The 18,881-nt window shown below is 43.8% G+C and overlaps 1 protein-coding gene and 1 long non-coding RNA gene across 8 annotated transcripts in view; one reads left to right on the top strand and one right to left on the bottom strand.

The window, feature by feature from the left end:
* The window catches only part of LOC127907503 (PDZ domain-containing protein GIPC1-like), a 67,047-nt gene that overhangs the window by 40,676 nt on the left and 7,490 nt on the right, over window positions 1–18,881 (bottom strand). The window lies entirely within an intron of this gene.
* Window positions 1,838–6,126, top strand: LOC127907506 (uncharacterized). Of its 6 annotated transcripts, none has more exons than XR_008064643.1 (4): window positions 1,838–1,930; window positions 1,978–2,400; window positions 5,286–5,426; window positions 5,521–6,126. It is a non-coding gene; the product is annotated as an uncharacterized LOC127907506 (long non-coding RNA). The 6 variants fall into 6 exon arrangements; XR_008064642.1 differs by having other exon boundaries at window positions 1,838–1,977; window positions 2,025–2,400; XR_008064646.1 differs by having other exon boundaries at window positions 1,838–2,071; window positions 2,213–2,400; window positions 5,286–5,379.

The raw sequence follows: 18,881 nt of genomic DNA, 5'->3' as shown, positions 1-18,881 counted from the left end.
TACCTGATGACACATAGAAGTAGACCTATAGACTACCTGGTTACACATAGAAGTAGACCTATAGACTACCTGATTACACATAGAAGTAGACCTATAGACTACCTGGTTACACATAGAAGTAGACCTATAGACTACCTGGTTACACATAGAAGTAGACCTATAGACTACCTGGCCTGATTACACATAGAAGTAGACCTATAGACTACCTGATAACATAGAAGTAGACCTATAGACTACCTGATTACACATCAAAGTAGACCTATAGGCTACCTGGCCTGATTACACATAGACGTAGACCTATAGACTACCTGATTACACATAGAAGTAGACCTATAGACTACCTGATTACACATAGAAGTAGACCTATAGACTACCTGATGACACATAGAAGTAGACCTATAGACTACCTGATGACACATAGAAGTAGACCTATAGACTACCTGATGACACATAGAAGTAGACCTATAGACTACCTGATTACACATAGAAGTAGACCTATAGACTACCTGATGACACATAGAAGTAGACCTATAGACTACCTGATTACACATAGAAGTAGACCTATAGACTACCTGGCCTGATTACACATAGAAGTAGACCTATAGACTACCTGATTACACATAGAAGTAGACCTATAGACTACCTGGTTACACATAGAAGTAGACCTATAGACTACCTGATTACACATAGAAGTAGACCTATAGACTACCTGATTACACATAGAAGTAGACCTATAGGCTACCTGGTTACACATAGAAGTAGACCTATAGACTACCTGACCTGCGTGAAAACAGAGGCATAATAATGTGCCCATTTGGGGATCTGATAGTGTTTCTGATTGGTTAACGCCCCACCACCAATGAGCTGTGGAGCTTCTCAAAGTAATGTTTTCTTCAACTCAAACAGAAAGTGAACGAAGTCTGTTTTTCCATCCATTGATAATGTCAATAGTTCCTCAATGTATTTGAAAGATCTTTCCAGCTCTCTCCCTTTCGACAACCACTCAGCGTGAAAGGGAACAATGTCATGCTCTGATCCAGTGGAAACACCATACAAATAGACCTGATTACTTCTTATCAGTGCATTACTGATCCAGTGGAAACACCATACAAATAGTCCTGATTACTTCTTATCAGTGCTCTGATCCAGTGGAAACACCATACAAATAGACCTGATTACTTCTTATCAGTGCTCTGATCCAATGGAAACACCATACAAATAGACCTGATTACTTCTTATCAGTGCTCTGATCCAGTGGAAACACCATACAAATAGTCCTGATTACTTCTTATCAGTGCTCTGATCCAATGGAAACACCATACAAATAGACCTGATTACTTCTTATCAGTGCTCTGATCCAATGGAAACACCATACAAATAGACCTGATTACTTCTTATCAGTGCTCTGATCCAGTGGAAACACCATACAAATAGACCTGATTACTTCTTATCAGTGCTCTGATCCAATGGAAACATGAAATAGGTTTATGTTCCAGTTGTTGTGGGTTTGTTTGTGTTCATGTGTGTATTTCAGGAAACGGCTTCCTGAAGTCCAAAGCAGCTGATTGGTCGGCCCCATTACAATTGGAGCTCTGACCCCGCCCTCTCGTTAGGGGATACAGCTGTCTTCAATTACAGACTCCTTCTCCAGATAAAAGCCAGTGTTCCTTTGTTAGGAAAGCGAGAGCTTCAAATAGGTCATGTGTTTTGTTGCTGGTCTGTAATAGTGTTGTGGGGAGTAGGTTGTGTATACCATAGTGTTGGTCTGTAATAGTGTTGTGGGGAGTAGGTTGTGTATACCATAGTGTTGGTCTGTAATAGTGTTGTGGAGAGTAGGTTGTGTATACCATAGTGTTGGTCTGTAATAGTGTTGTGTAGAGTAGGTTGTGTATACCATAGTGTTGGTCTGTAATAGTGTTGTGGGGAGTAGGTTGTGTATACCATAGTGTTGGTCTGTAATAGTGTTGTGTAGAGTAGGTTGTGTATACCATAGTGTTGGTCTGTAATAGTGTTGTGGGGAGTAGGTTGTGTATACCATAGTGTTGGTCTGTAATAGTGTTGTGTAGAGTAGGTTGTGTATACCATAGTGTTGGTCTGTAATAGTGTTGTGGGGAGTAGGTTGTGTATACCATAGTGTTGGTCTGTAATAGTGTTGTGGAGAGTAGGTTGTGTATACCATAGTGTTGGTCTGTAATAGTGTTGTGGGGAGTAGGTTGTGTATACCATAGTGTTGGTCTGTAATAGTGTTGTGTAGAGTAGGTTGTGTATACCATAGTGTTGGTCTGTAATAGTGTTGTGTAGAGTAGGTTGTGTATACCATAGTGTTGGTCTGTAATAGTGTTGTGTAGAGTAGGTTGTGTATACCATAGTGTTGGTCTGTAATAGTGTTGTGTAGAGTAGGTTGTGTATACCATAGTGTTGGTCTGTAATAGTGTATGCCATAGGACTGTGTTTTTGATTTGTGAAATTGTTCACTTTAAGTTTGTATTCTGTTGTTCCCAGGGGGACGGGGAAGGCACCTTAGGAGTGCTGAGGCCTGCAATGGAAACACATACCTGCAGTATGTACTCTGTCTAGGCCCAGTAGGTAAGACCTGGGGGACCACCCCTGTATTTTGGTTAGCGTGCCAGGTGGTGCTGGTTAGGTAAGCAGTGGGTAGGAGAGGGGCTCCTTAACTTTTACTTTCTTTGGTTCCGTCCAGTCCCTTTTCCCCAAATTACCGTGTGAAGGAAATAAATTCCTTGCTCACGTTAAAATTCTCTGCCTCTGTCATCCTTAGTTCTTGACTTGGGCTGAAATGGGTTCTGTTTTTATATTTAGGAGATCCACAATACTGTTGAGTTGATATTCTATAAAGAGGGACAGGAGCTCAAGCAGTAGAACATTTGAACTCAGCTCCTGTCCAAGTCGACCACTGCTTCTTATCCCTTTGATCAAATAGCCTACAGCTGTGTCTGTCCTGAGCTCACTGGAGCAGGAAGCTCTGAGGGTCCCAGAATATTTTATATAATGTTGCTAGCCTCTGGCCAGACCAAAGTTGTTTGAAGTTTGTTGTTTATCTGGATAGAATTTTGATTATCCACATGACAAGGATATATAGATATGATGTTATAAAAAAATATTTAAAAAAGTGAACTTCAGCAAACAACGTGCATCTGAAAACCATAACGGCATCTTCAGGAGAGTAGTGGGAGAATCTGTGAAAACCACAACGGCATCTTCAGGAGAGTAGTGGGAGAATCTGTGAAAACCACAACGGCATCTTCAGGAGAGTAGTGGGAGAATCTGTGAAAACCACAACGGCATCTTCAGGAGAGTAGTGGGAGAATCTGTGAAAACCACAACGGCATCTTCAGGAGAGTAGTGGGAGAATCTGTGAAAACCACAACGGCATCTTCAGGAGAGTAGTGGGAGAATCTGTGAAAACCACAACGGCATCTTCAGGAGAGTAGTGGCAGAATCTGTGAAGTAAACCTATAGGCTACCTGGCCTGATTACACATAGAAGTAGACCTATAGACTACCTGATTACACATAGAAGTAGACCTATAGACTACCTGGTTACACATGGAAGTAGACCTATAGACTACCTGATTACACATAGAAGTAGACCTATAGGCTACCTGGCCTGATTACACATAGAAGTAGACCTATAGACTACCTGATTACACATAGAAGTAGACCTATAGTGTTCTGACTACCTGATTACACATAGAAGTAGACCTATAGACTACCTGATGACACATAGAAGTAGACCTATAGACTACCTGATGACACATAGAAGTAGACCTATAGACTACCTGATGACACATAGAAGTAGACCTATAGACTACCTGGTTACACATAGAAGTAGACCTATAGACTACCTGATTACACATAGAAGTAGACCTATAGACTACCTGATTACACATAGAAGTAGACCTATAGGCTACCTGGCCTGATTACACATAGAAGTAGACCTATAGACTACCTGATTACACATAGAAGTAGACCTATAGACTACCTGGTTACACATGGAAGTAGACCTATAGACTACCTGATTACACATAGAAGTAGACCTATAGACTACCTGATTACACATAGAAGTAGACCTATAGGCTACCTGGTTACACATAGAAGTAGACCTATAGGCTACCTGACCTGCTGTGAAAACAGAGGCATAATAATGTGCCCATTTGGGGATCTGATAGTGTTTCTGATTGGTTAACGCCCCACCACCAATGAGCTGTGGAGCTTCTCAAAGTAATGTTTTCTTCAACTCAAACAGAAAGTGAACGAAGTCTGTTTTTCCATCCATTGATAATGTCAATAGTTCCTCAATGTATTTGAAAGATCTTTCCAGCTCTCTCCCTTTCGACAACCACTCAGCGTGAAAGGGAACAATGTCATGCTCTGATCCAGTGGAAACACCATACAAATAGACCTGATTACTTCTTATCAGTGCTCTGATCCAATGGAAACACCATACAAATAGTCCTGATTACTTCTTATCAGTGCTCTGATCCAGTGGAAACACCATACAAATAGACCTGATTACTTCTTATCAGTGCTCTGATCCAATGGAAACACCATACAAATAGACCTGATTACTTCTTATCAGTGCTCTGATCCAGTGGAAACACCATACAAATAGTCCTGATTACTTCTTATCAGTGCTCTGATCCAATGGAAACACCATACAAATAGACCTGATTACTTCTTATCAGTGCTCTGATCCAATGGAAACACCATACAAATAGACCTGATTACTTCTTATCAGTGCTCTGATCCAGTGGAAACACCATACATATAGACCTGATTACTTCTTATCAGTGCTCTGATCCAATGGAAACATGAAATAGGTTTATGTTCCAGTTGTTGTGGGTTTGTTTGTGTTCATGTGTGTATTTCAGGAAACGGCTTCCTGAAGTCCAAAGCAGCTGATTGGTCGGCCCCATTGCTAATTGGAGCTCTGACCCCGCCCTCTCGTTAGGGGATACAGCTGTCTTCAATTACAGACTCCTTCTCCAGATAAAAGCCAGTGTTCCTTTGTTAGGAAAGCGAGAGCTTCTAGGTCATGTGTTTTGTTGCTGGTCTGTAATAGTGTTGTGGAGAGTAGGTTGTGTATACCATAGTGTTGGTCTGTAATAGTGTTGTGGGGAGTAGGTTGTGTATACCATAGTGTTGGTCTGTAATAGTGTTGTGGAGAGTAGGTTGTGTATGCCATAGTGTTGGTCTGTAATAGTGTTGTGTAGAGTAGGTTGTGTATACCATAGTGTTGGTCTGTAATAGTGTTGTGGAGAGTAGGTTGTGTATACCATAGTGTTGGTCTGTAATAGTGTTGTGTAGAGTAGGTTGTGTATACCATAGTGTTGGTCTGTAATAGTGTTGTGTAGAGTAGGTTGTGTATACCATAGTGTTGGTCTGTAATAGTGTTGTGTAGAGTAGGTTGTGTATACCATAGTGTTGGTCTGTAATAGTGTTGTGGAGAGTAGGTTGTGTATACCATAGTGTTGGTCTGTAATAGTGTTGTGGAGAGTAGGTTGTGTATACCATAGTGTTGGTCTGTAATAGTGTTGTGGGGAGTAGGTTGTGTATACCATAGTGTTGGTCTGTAATAGTGTTGTGTAGAGTAGGTTGTGTATACCATAGTGTTGGTCTGTAATAGTGTTGTGTAGAGTAGGTTGTGTATACCATAGTGTTGGTCTGTAATAGTGTTGTGTAGAGTAGGTTGTGTATACCATAGTGTTGGTCTGTAATAGTGTTGTGTAGAGTAGGTTGTGTATACCATAGTGTTGGTCTGTAATAGTGTATGCCATAGGACTGTGTTTTTGATTTGTGAAATTGTTCACTTTAAGTTTGTATTCTGTTGTTCCCAGGGGGGGACGGGGAAGGCACCTTAGGAGTGCTGAGGCCTGCGGGAATACACATACCTGCAGTATGTACTCTGTCTAGGCCCAGTAGGTAAGACCTGGGGGACCACCCCCTGTATTTTGGTTAGCGTGCCAGGTGGTGCTGGTTAGGTAAGCAGTGGGTAGGAGAGGGGGCTCCTTAACTTTTACTTTCTTTGGTTCCGTCCAGCCCCTTTTCCCCCCAAATTACCGTGTGAAGGAAATAAATTCCTTGCTCACGTTAAAATTCTCTGCCTCTGTCATCCTTAGTTCTTGACTTGGGCTGAAATGGGTTCTGTTTTTATATTTAGGAGATCCACAATACTGTTGAGTTGATATTCTATAAAGAGGGACAGGAGCTCAAGCAGTAGAACATTTGAACTCAGCTCCTGTCCAAGTCGACCACTGCTTCTTATCCCTTTGATCAAATAGCCTACAGCTGTGTCTGTCCTGAGCTCACTGGAGCAGGAAGCTCTGAGGGTCCCAGAATATTTTATATAATGTTGCTAGCCTCTGGCCAGACCAAAGTTGTTTGAAGTTTGTTGTTTATCTGGATAGAATTTTGATTATCCACATGACAAGGATATATAGATATGATGTTATAAAAAAATATTTAAAAAGTGAACTTCAGCAAACAACGTGCATCTGAAAACCACAACGGCATCTTCAGGAGAGTAGTGGGAGAATCTGTGAAAACCACAACGGCATCTTCAGGAGAGTAGTGGGAGAATCTGTGAAAACCAAAATCTTCAGAGAGTAGTGGGAGAATCTGTGAAAACCAACGGCATCTTCAGGAGAGTAGTGGGAGAATCTGTGAAAACCACAACGGCATCTTCAGGAGATCTGTACGGTCAGGAGGTAGTGGAGAGAATCTGTGAAAACCACAACGGCACGGCATCTTCAGGAGAGTAGTGGGAGAATCTGTGAAAACCACAACGGCATCTTCATCTTCAGGCATCTTCCTTCAGGAGTAGTGGGAGAATCTGTGAAAACCACAAAAACCAGTGGCAGAATCGGCATCTTCAGGAGAGTAGTGGGAGAATCTGTGAAAACCACAACGGCATCCTTCAGGAGAGTAGTGGGAGAATCTGTGAAAAACAACGGCATCTTCAGGAGAGTAGTGGGAGAATCTGTGAAAACCACAACGGCATCTTCAGGAGAGTAGTGGGAGAATCTGTGAAAACCACAACGGCATCTTCAGGAGAATCTGTAGAAAACCACAACGGCATCTTCAGGAGAGTAGTGGGAGAATCTGTGAAAACCACAACGGCATCTTCAGGAGAGTAGTGGGAGAATCGGCATCTTCAGGAGAGTAGTGGGAGAATCTGTGAAAACCACAACGGCATCTTCAGGAGAGTAGTGGGAGAATCTGTGAAAACCACAACGGCATCTTCAGGAGAGTAGTGGGAGAATCTGTCAGGAGAGAAAACCACAACGGCATCTTCAGGAGAGTAGTGGGAGAATCTGTGAAAAAACGGCATCTTCAGGAGAGTAGTGGCAGAATCTGTGAAAACCACAACGGCATCTTCAGGAGAGTAGTGGGAGAATCTGTGAAAACCACAACGGCATCTTCAGGAGAGTAGTGGGAGAATCTGTGAAAACCACAACGGCATCTTCAGGAGAGTAGTGGCAGAAGAATCTTCTGTGGCAGAAAAACCACAACGGCATCTTCAGGAGAGTAGTGGAGAGAAAACCACAACGGCATCTTCAGGAGAGTAGTGGGAGAATCTGTGAAAACCACAACGGCATCTTCAGGAGAGTAGTGGGAGAATCTGTGAAAACCACAACGGCATCTTCAGTGGGAGAGAGCATCTTAGTGTGGAGAATCTGTGAAAACCACAACGGCATCTTCAGGAGAGTAGTGGAGAGAATCTTCTAGTGGGAGAATCTGTGAAAACCACAAAACCACAACGAAAACCACAACGGCATCTTCAGGAGAGTAGTGGGAGAATCTGTGAAAACCACAACGGCATCTTCAGTGGGAGAGAGTAGTGGGAGAATCTGTGAAAACCACAACGGCATCTTCAGGAGAGTAGTGGGAGAATCTGTGAAAACCACAACGGCATCTTCAGGAGAGTAGTGGGAGAATCTGTGAAAACCACAACGGCATCTTCAGGAGAGTAGTGGGAGAATCTGTGAAAACCACAACGGCATCTTCAGGAGAGTAGTGGGAGAATCTGTGAAAACCACAACGGCATCTTCAGGAGAGTAGTGGGAGAATCTGTGAAAACCACAACGGCATCTTCGGCATCTTCCGGAGAGTAGTGGGAGAATCTGTGAAAACCACAACGGCATCTTCAGTAGTGGAGAGACGGCATCTTAGTGGGAGAATCTGTGAAAACCACAACGGCATCTTCAGGAGAGTAGTGGGAGAATCTGTGAAAACCACAACGGCATCTTCAGGAGAGTAGTGGGAGAATCTGTGAAAACCACAACGGCATCTTCAGGAGAGTAGTGGGAGAATCTGTGAAAAAAACCATCTTCAGGAGAGTAGTGGGAGAACTGGCATCTTCAGGAGAGTAGTGGGAGAATCTGTGAAAAAAACCATGAAAACCACAACGGCATCTTCAGGAGAGTAGTGGCAGAAGAAAACCACAACGGCATCTTCTGTGGGAGAATCTGTGAAAGGCAATCCTCAGGAGAGTAGTGGGAGGAGCGGGAGGAGAGTGGCAGAATCTTGAAAACCACAACGGCATCTTCAGTAGTGGCAAATATCTCTTCTGGCAGAATCTGTGAAAGGCAACAGGAGCGGGAGGAGAAGTTGGGTCAGGTAAATATCTCTCTAATCGAGATCTGTTGCCCTCTTTAGGCACCAAACCGTGAGCTTCAAGCACCACCAGACGATATAGTTGATTATATTAAAACACATTGTGTGTGTGTGTGTGTGTGTGTTAAAATTTGAGCAATTTGATTGGTCTAAAAGAATAGATGCCTTTGGGTCTACCAATAGAAATAAAACATCACTAGATAAAAGGCATTGATGAAGTGGACAGGGGTTTAATATAATAATAATAATAATAATAATAATTGGTTTCTCCAACTACAGGCGTCCACTTTCTCCAGTCATGTGTCACATAGAGATTGTAATCCCAAGGTAGAAAATATATCAGGTCACAACACAATGTGTTTTTCAAAAGTATCATTCAATCACATCGTAATTGTAAATGGTTGAGCAATGACTGGAGGTCACCACCTGCTCTCTCTCTCTCTCTCTCTCTCACACACACACACACACACACACGCCTCTCAGCAGCCAATGAAAACGGTCTTACCCTCTGTCTCAACAATGCCGTGACCGTGGCAACCCTTCTATCCCCTTTGGCGGGTAAACAGCCACTTAATCAACTGAAGCCCTTTCACTGTAATCATGTCTCAGTTCACACCTGAGCTTTCTGTCCAGGAGAAACAGATTATAGAGGAGCCCCATCTCTGTCCAGGAGAAACAGGTTATAGAGCCCCATGTCTGTCCAGGAGAAACAGGTTATAGAGGAGCCCCATGTCTGTCCAGGAGAAACAGGTTATAGAGCCCCATGTCTGTCCAGGAGAAACAGGTTATAGAGGAGCCCCATGTCTGTCCAGGAGAAACAGGTTATAGAGGAGCCCCATGTCTGTCCAGGAGAAACAGGTTATAGAGGAGCCCCATGTCTGTCCAGGAGAAACAGGTTATAGAGGAGCCCCATGTCTGTCCAGGAGAAACAGGTTATAGAGCCCCATGTCTGTCCAGGAGAAACAGGTTATAGAGCCCCATGTCTGTCCAGGAGAAACAGGTTATAGAGCCCCATGTCTGTCCAGGAGAAACAGGTTATGGAGCCCCATGTCTGTCCAGGAGAAACAGGTTATAGAGGAGCGCCATGTCTGTCCAGGAGAAACAGGTTATAGAGCCCATGTCTGTCCAGGAGAAACAGGTTATAGAGGATGTCTGTCCAGGAGAAACAGGTTATCGAGCCCATGTCTGTCCAGGAGAAACAGGTTATAGAGGAGCCCCATGTCTGTCCAGGAGAAACAGGTAGAGCCCCATGTCTGTCCAGGAGAAACAGGTTATAGAGCCCATGTCTGTCCAGGAGAAACAGGTTATAGAGGAGCCCCATGTCTGTCCAGGAGAAACAGGTTATAGAGCCCATGTCTGTCCAGGAGAAACAGGTTATAGGAGCCCATGTCTGTCCAGGAGAAACAGGTTATAGAGGATGTCTGTCCAGGAGGCCCATGTCTGTCCAGGAGAAACGTTATCCGAGCCCATGTCAGGAGAAACAGGGTTGGAGCCCAGTCTGTCCAGGAGAAACAGGTTATAGAGCCCGTGGTCCAGGAGAAACAGGTTATAGAGCCCCATGTCTGTCCAGGAGAAACAGGTTATAGAGCCCCATGTCTGTCCAGGAGAAACAGGTTATAGAGCCCCATGTCTGTCCAGGAGAAACAGGTTATAGAGCCCCATGTCTGTCCAGGAGAAACAGGTTATGGAGCCCATGTCTGTCCTGGAGAAACAGGGAGCCCGGTGTCCAGGAGAAACAGGTTATAGAGCCCATGTCTGTCCAGGAGAAACAGGTTGTAGAGGAGCCCAGGGTTCGGCCCAGCGTCGTCCGGGTCAGGGCAGGGTTCGGCCCAGCGTCGTCCGGGTCAGGGGAGGGTTCGGCCCAGCGTCCTCCGGGTCAGGGGAGGGTTCGGCCCAGCGTCCTCCGGGTCAGGGGAGGGTTCGGCCCAGCGTCCTCCGGGTCAGGGGAGGGTTCGGCCCAGCGTCCTCCGGGTCAGGGGAGGGTTCGGCCCAGCGTCCTCCGGGTCAGGGGAGGGTTCGGCCCAGCGTCCTCCGGGTCAGGGGAGGGTTCGGCCCAGCGTCCTCCGGGTTAGGGGAGGGTTCGGCCCAGCGTCCTCCGGGTTAGGGGAGGGTTCGGCCCAGCTTTGTCCGGGTTAGGGGATGGTTCGGCCCAGCGTCGTCGGGGTTAGGAGACGGTTTGGCCAGCAGGGATATACTTGTCCCATTGCGCACTAGCGACTCCTGTGGCGGGCCGGGCGCAGCGCACACTGGTCGCCAGGTGTACTGTGTTTCCTCCGACACATTGGTGCGGCGGGCTGACGGGTTAAGTGGGCATTGTGTCAAGAAGCAGTGCGACTTGGTTGGGTTGTGTTTCAGAGGGTGCACGGCCTTCACCTCTCCTGAGTCCGTACAGGAGTTGCAGCGATGAGACAAGACTAACTACCAATTGGATACCACAAAATTGGGGACAAAAAAAGGGGTAAAAAAATAAATAAACAAGTAGGTGAACAGATGATCTTTCCCCCCCTGAAGCATGGAGGAGGAGGTGTAATGGTGCTTTGCTAGGGACACTGTCAGTGATTTATTTAGAATTCAAGGCACACTTTACCAGCATGGCTACCACAACATTCTGCAACGATACACCATCCCATCTGGTTTGGGCTTACTGGGACTGTCATTTGTTTTTCAAGAGGACAATGACCTAACACACCTCCAGGCTGTGTAAGGGCTATTTTACCAAGACGGAGGGTGATGGAATGCTACATCAGATGACCTGGCCTCCACAATCACCTGACCTCAACTCAATTGAGATGGTTTGGGATGAGTTGGACTGTAGAGTGAAGGAAAAGCAACCCACAAGTGCTCAGCATATGTGGGAACTCCTTCAAGACCTTTGGAAAAGCATTCCTCATTAATCTGGTTGAGGGCATGCCAAGAGAGTGCATAGCTGTCAAGGTAAAGGGTGGCGACATTGAAGAATCTAAAAATATACAACATTTTTGATTTGTTTAACACTTTGTTGGTTACTACATGATTCCATATGTGTTATTTAATAGTTTTGTCTTTTCTATTATTCTACAAAGTAGAAAAAAGAGTACAAATAAAATAAAGAAAAACCCTGGAAGGAGTCAGTGTGTTCAATCGTACTGTATATATTTATAGGGTTTGTGTATTTTATGTTAAATTCTACAGGACACATCTGGAAAAGGACTTGGTCTCAATGTCTTCCCTGTTTTTCTTTACTAAAATGCATTATTAACCCAGAGAAGTGACGACATTTTAAATAATTTAATCAACAGAGAAAGCCTTAACATTTCAAATGGATTAAAAGGTGAAATCAACGAGATAACACAGTAGTAATTAATAAATTCAGTAAAATATCAAGGAATAGGATTGAGGGCATAAAGAAAATCAAATGAGCTCTGCTTCTCAATAACAACAATGAGCTCTGCTTCTCAATAACAACAATGAGCTCTGCTTCTCAACAACAACAATGAGCTCTGCTTCTCAACAACAACAATGAGCTCTGCTTCTCAACAACAATGAGCTCTGCTTCTCAATAACAATGAGCTGTACTTCTCAATAACAACAATGAGCTCTGCTTCTCAATAACAACAATGAGCTCTGCTTCTCAATAACAACAATGAGCTCTGCTTCTCAATAACAACAAGGAGTTCTGCTTCTCAATAACAACAATGAGCTCTGCTTCTCAATAACAACAATGAGCTCTGCTTCTCAATAACAACAAGGAGTTCTGCTTCTCAATAACAACAATGAGCTCTGCTTCTCAATAACAACAATGAGCTCTGCTTCTCAACAACAACGAGCACTGCTTCTCAACAACAATGAGCTCTGCTTCTCAATAACAATGAGCTGTACTTCTCAATAACAACAATGAGCTCTGCTTCTCAATAACAACAATGAGCTCTGCTTCTCAACAACAATGAGCTCTGCTCCTCAACAACAATGAGCTCTGCTTCTCCACAACAATGAGCTCTGCTTCTCCACAACAATGAGCTCTGCTTCTCAACAACAATGAGCTCTGCTTCTCAACAACAACGAGCTCTGCTTCTCAACAACAACGAGCTCTGCTTCTCAACAACAACGAGCACTGCTTCTCAATAACAACAATGAGCTCTGCTTCTCAATAACAACAATGAGCTCTGCTTCTCAATAACAACAATGAGCTCTGCTTCTCAATAACAACAATGAGCTCTGCTTCTCAATAACAACAATGAGCTCTGCTTCTCAATAACAACAATGAGCTCTGCTTCTCAACAACAACAATGAGCTCTGCTTCTCAATAACAACAATGAGCTCTGCTTCTCAACAACAACAATGAGCTCTGCTTCTCAACAACAACAATGAGCTCTGCTTCTCAACAACAACAATGAGCTCTGCTTCTCAACAACAACAATGAGCTCTGCTTCTCAACAACAACAATGAGCTCTGCTTCTCAACAACAACAATGAGCTCTGCTTCTCAACAACAACAATGCGCTCTGCTTCTCAACAACAACAATGAGCTCTGCTTCTCAACAACAACAATGCGCTGACCCCTTCCATTTTAAAACCGCAACGTTATTACAGCTCCAGTAATCCCTGACTTGGAACGGAAATGTTTTCAGGTGAAGAAAATCCATTGTAAACGAACACTAACAAAACAAATAAGCCAAAATAAATCAATGTAGTCCCCCCCCCCTCCCACCCCCACCACACACACAAACAAAATCACAAAAATGTGACTCCAAACTCAGTGTTACTGTCTGGTGATGACATGAGCATGTATTAATGAATTATTAATGTCTTAATCCCAGTAGAGTAAGCCTTGGATTAGACCAGTTATCTTGAGATGTCTCCATGTCACACACACACACACACACACACACTCCATCAAATGGGATTGGTTGTAACATTTTAATCCCTTTGAGCAATTAGTAAGTGTCAGGCTTGCTGTAAACTTAATATAACATGAGACTACCATTGGTCTACTCTAGCGCAGTCTACTTCACAGTCTACTTCACAGTCTACTTCACAGTCTACTTCACAGTCTACTTCACAGTCTGTACACTTTTGCAAAGCTTGAAATTAGCCTAAAAAAAAAAAAAGACTACTCAGACCTTGTTTACATGGATTAGCATAGAGTTGATCGCCACCCGCTCAGCGGCAGACAACACACTGTAGTTAGTACCAATAGAGAGACAACACACTGCAGTTAGTACCAATAGAGAGACAACACACTGCAGTTAGTACCAATAGAGAGACAACACACTGCAGTTAGTACCAATAGAGAGACAACACACTGCAGTTAGTACCAATAGAGAGGCAGACAACACTGTAGTTAGTACCAAGAGACACAACACACTGCAGTTAGTACCAATAGAGAGAGAGACAACACACTGCAGTTAGTACCAATAGAGACAACACACTGTAGTTAGTACCAATAGAGACAACACACAGTTGTAGTTAGTACCAATAGAGAGACAACACACTGCAGTTAGTACCAATAGAGACAACACACTGCAGTTAGAGAGACAACACACTGCAGTTAGTACCAATAGAGAGAGAGAGACAACACACTGCAGTTAGTACCAATAGAGAGAGAGAGACAACACACTGCAGTTAGTACCAATAGAGAGAGAGAGACAACACACTGCAGTTAGTACCAATAGAGAGAGAGAGACAACACACTGCAGTTAGTACCAATAGAGAGAGAGAGACAACACACTGCAGTTAGTACCAATAGAGAGAGAGAGACACACACTGCAGTTAGTACCAATAGAGAGACAACACACTGCAGTTAGTACCAATAGAGACAACACACTGCAGTTAGTACCAATAGAGAGAGAGACAACACACTGCAGTTAGTACCAATAGAGAGAGAGACAACACACTGCAGTTAGTACCAATAGAGAGAGAGACAACACACTGCAGTTAGTACCAATAGAGAGACAACACACTGCAGTTAGTACCAATAGAGACAACACACTGCAGTTAGTACCAATAGAGAGAGACAACACACTGCAGTTAGTACCAATAGAGAGAGACAACACACTGCAGTTAGTACCAATAGAGAGACAACACAGAGAGACAGACAACACACTGCAGTTAGTACCAATAGAGAGAGAGACAACACACTGCAGTTAGTACCAATAGAGAGAGACAACACACTGCAGTTAGAAAGAGACAACACACTGCAGTTAGTACCAATAGAGAGACAACACACTGCAGTTAGTACCAACACACTGTTAGTTAGTACCAATAGTTAGAGAGAGACAACACACTGCAGTTAGTACCAATAGAGAGAGACAACACACTGCAGTTAGTACCAATAGAGAGAGAGACAACACAGTTAGTACCAATAGAGAGAGAGACAACACACTGCAGTTAGTACCAATAGAGAAAGAGACAACACACTGCAGTTAGTACCAATAGAGAGACAACACACTGCAGTTAGTACCAATAGAGAGACAACACACTGCAGTTAGTACCAATAGAGAGACAACACACTGCAGTTAGTACCAATAGAGAGAGAGACAACACACTGCAGTTAGTACCAATAGAGAGAGAGACAACACACTGCAGTTAGTACCAATAGAGAGAGAGACAACACACTGCAGTTAGTACCAATAGAGAGAGAGACAACACACTGCAGTTAGTACCAATAGAGAGAGAGACAACACACTGCAGTTAGTACCAATAGAGAGAGAGACAACACACTGCAGTTAGTACCAATAGAGAGAGAGACAACACACTGCAGTTAGTACCAATAGAGAGAGAGACAACACACTGCAGTTAGTACCAATAGAGAGAGACAACACACTGCAGTTAGTACCAATAGAGACAACACACTGCAGTTAGTACCAATAGAGAAAGAGACAACACACTGCAGTTAGTACCAATAGAGAGAGAGACAACACACTGCAGTTAGTACCAATAGAGAGAGACAACACACTGCAGTTAGTACCAATAGAGAGAGAGACAACACACTGCAGTTAGTACCAATAGAGAGAGAGACAACACACTGCAGTTAGTACCAATAGAGAGAGAGACAACACACTGCAGTTAGTACCAATAGAGAGACAACACACTGCAGTTAGTACCAATAGAGAGACAACACACTGCAGTTAGTACCAATAGAGAAAGAGACAACACACTGCAGTTAGTACCAATAGAGAGAGACAACACACTGCAGTTAGAGAGAGACAACACACTGCAGTTAGTACCAATAGAGAGAGAGACAACACACTGCAGTTAGTACCACACTGCAGTTAGTACCAATAGAGACAACACACTGCAGTTAGTACCAATAGAGACAACACACTGCAGTTAGTACCAATAGAGACAACACACTGCAGTTAGTACCAACAACACACTGCAGTTAGTACCAATAGAGAGACAACACACTGCAGTTAGTACCAATAGAGAGAGAGACAACACACTGCAGTTAGTACCAATAGAGAGAGACAACACACTGCAGTTAGTACCAATAGAGACAACACACTGCAGTTAGTACCAATAGAGACAACACACTGCAGTTAGTACCAATAGAGAGAGACAACACACTGCAGTTAGTACCAATAGAGAGACAACACACTGCAGTTAGTACCAATAGAGAGAGACAACACACTGCAGTTAGTACCAATAGAGAGAGAGACAACACACTGCAGTTAGTACCAATAGAGAGAGAGACAACACACTGCAGTTAGTACCAATAGAGAGAGAGACAACACACTGCAGTTAGTACCAATAGAGAGAGACAACACACTGCAGTTAGTACCAATAGAGAGAGACAACACACTGCAGTTAGTACCAATAGAGAGAGACAACACACTGCAGTTAGTACCAATAGAGAGACAACACACTGCAGTTAGTACCAATAGAGAAAGAGACAACACACTGCAGTTAGTACCAATAGAGAGAGAAACACACTGCAGTTAGTACCAATAGAGAGACAACACACTGCAGTTAGTACCAATAGAGAGAGACAACACACTGCAGTTAGTACCAATAGAGAGAGAGACAACACACTGCAGTTAGTACCAATAGAGACAACACACTGCAGTTAGTACCAATAGAGACAACACACTGCAGTTAGTACCAATAGAGACAACACACTGCAGTTAGTACCAATAGAGAGAGAGACAACACACTGCAGTTAGTACCAATAGAGAGAGAGACAACACACTGCAGTTAGTACCAATAGAGACAACACACTGCAGTTAGTACCAATAGAGACAACACACTGCAGTTAGTACCAATAGAGACAACACACTGCAGTTAGTACCAATAGAGAGAGACAACACACTGCAGTTAGTACCAATAGAGACAACACACTGCAGTTAGTACCAATAGAGAGAGAGAGACAACACACTGCAGTTAGTACCAATAGAGAGAGAGAGACAACACACTGCAGTTAGTACACTGCAGTTAGTACCAATAGAGAGAGAGAGACAACACACTGCAGTTAGTACCAATAGAGAGAGAGACAACACACTGCAGTTAGTACCAATAGAGAGAGAGACAACACACTGCAGTTAGTACCAATAGAGAGAGACAACACACTGCAGTTAGTACCAATAGAGAGAGACAACACACTGCAGTTAGTACCAATAGAGACAACACACTGCAGTTAGTACCAATAGAGACAACACACTGCAGTTAGTACCAATAGAGAGAGAGACAACACACTGCAGTTAGTACCAATAGAGTAAGAGACAACAAGCGACACCTGGTCGAAAGAAGCTGAAGTATTCAAACTGTAAGCAAATGACGTGGTGAGCCCAAGCAGTACAGCTGGGTACACACAGAGCACAGCCCTACCTGAGCTAATAGTACCGATAGGTACAGTGCACTTAAAAAATACTCAGACCCTTTGACTTTCTCCACTTTGTTATTGTTACAGCCTTATTCAAAAATTGATTTTAAAAAAAATCCCTTAATCTACACAACACACCATAAATGACAAAGCAAAAACAGTTAGACATTTTTCCAAATGTATTAAACATACAAAACTGAAATATTACATTTACATAAGTATTCAGACCCTTTACTCAGTACTTTGTTGAAGCACCTTTGGCAGTGATTACAGCCTTGAGTCTTCTTGGGTATGACGCTACAAGCTTGGCACATCTGTATTGTCCACACACAATCAAACAGACTCCAACCTCTCCACAATGGCCAAGACCAGAGAGCTGTGTAAGGACATCAGGGTCAAATTGTAGACCTGCACAAGGCTGGGGTGGGCTACAAGACAAGGCAAGCAGCTTGGTGAGGAGGCAACAACTGTTGGCGCAATTATTAGAAAATGGAAGAATATCAAGATGACGGTCAATTTAAAAAAAATATATATATTTTACCTTTATTTTACTAGGCAAGTCAGTTAAGAACAGATTCTTATTTAGTCCAACACTCTAACCACTAGGCTACGCTGCCGCCCCATGTCCTCACCCTCGGTCTGGGGCTCCATGCAAGATCTCACCTCGTGGGGCATCAATGATCATGAGGAAGGTGAGGGATCAGCCCAGAACTACACGGCAGGACCTGGACAATGACCTGAAGAGAGCTGGGACCACAGTCTCAAAGAAAACCATGAGTAACACCCTACGCCGTCATGGATTAAAATCCTGCAGCGCACGCAAGGTCCCCCTGCTCAAGCCAGCGCATGTCCAGGCCCGTCTGAAGTTTGCCAATGACCATCTGGATGATCCAGAGGAGGAATGGGAGAAGGTCATGTGGTCTGATGAGACAAAAATATAGCTTTTTGGTCTAAACTCCACTCGCTGTGTTTGGAGGAAGAAGAAGGATGAGTACAACCCCAAGAACATCATCCCAACCGTGAAGCATGGAGGTGGAAACATCATCCTTTGGGGATGCTTTTCTGCAAAGGGGACAGGACGACTGCACCTTATTGAGGGGAGGATGGATGGGGCCATGTATCGTGAGATCTTGGCCAACAACCTCCTTCCCTCAGTAAGAGCATTGAAGATGGGTCGTGGCTGGGTTTTCCAGCATGACAACGACCCGAAACACACAGCCAGGGCAATAAGGAGTGGCTCCGTAAGAAGCATCTCAAGGTCCTGGAGTGGCCTAGCCAGTCTCCAGACCTGAACCCAATAGAAAATCTTTGGAGGGAGCTGAAAGTCCGTATTGCCCAGCAACAGCCCCGAAACCTGAAGGATCTGGAGAAGGTCTGTACGGAGGAGTGGGCCAAAATCCCTGCTGCAGTGTGTGCAAACCTGATCAAGAACTACAGGAAACGTATGAT

Source organism: Oncorhynchus keta, chromosome 15, assembly GCF_023373465.1.
Source record: "Oncorhynchus keta strain PuntledgeMale-10-30-2019 chromosome 15, Oket_V2, whole genome shotgun sequence".
Lineage (NCBI taxonomy): Eukaryota > Metazoa > Chordata > Actinopteri > Salmoniformes > Salmonidae > Oncorhynchus > Oncorhynchus keta.
Note: the sequence above shows the minus strand (reverse complement) of the source record. Positions and strands in the feature narration are given on the sequence as shown.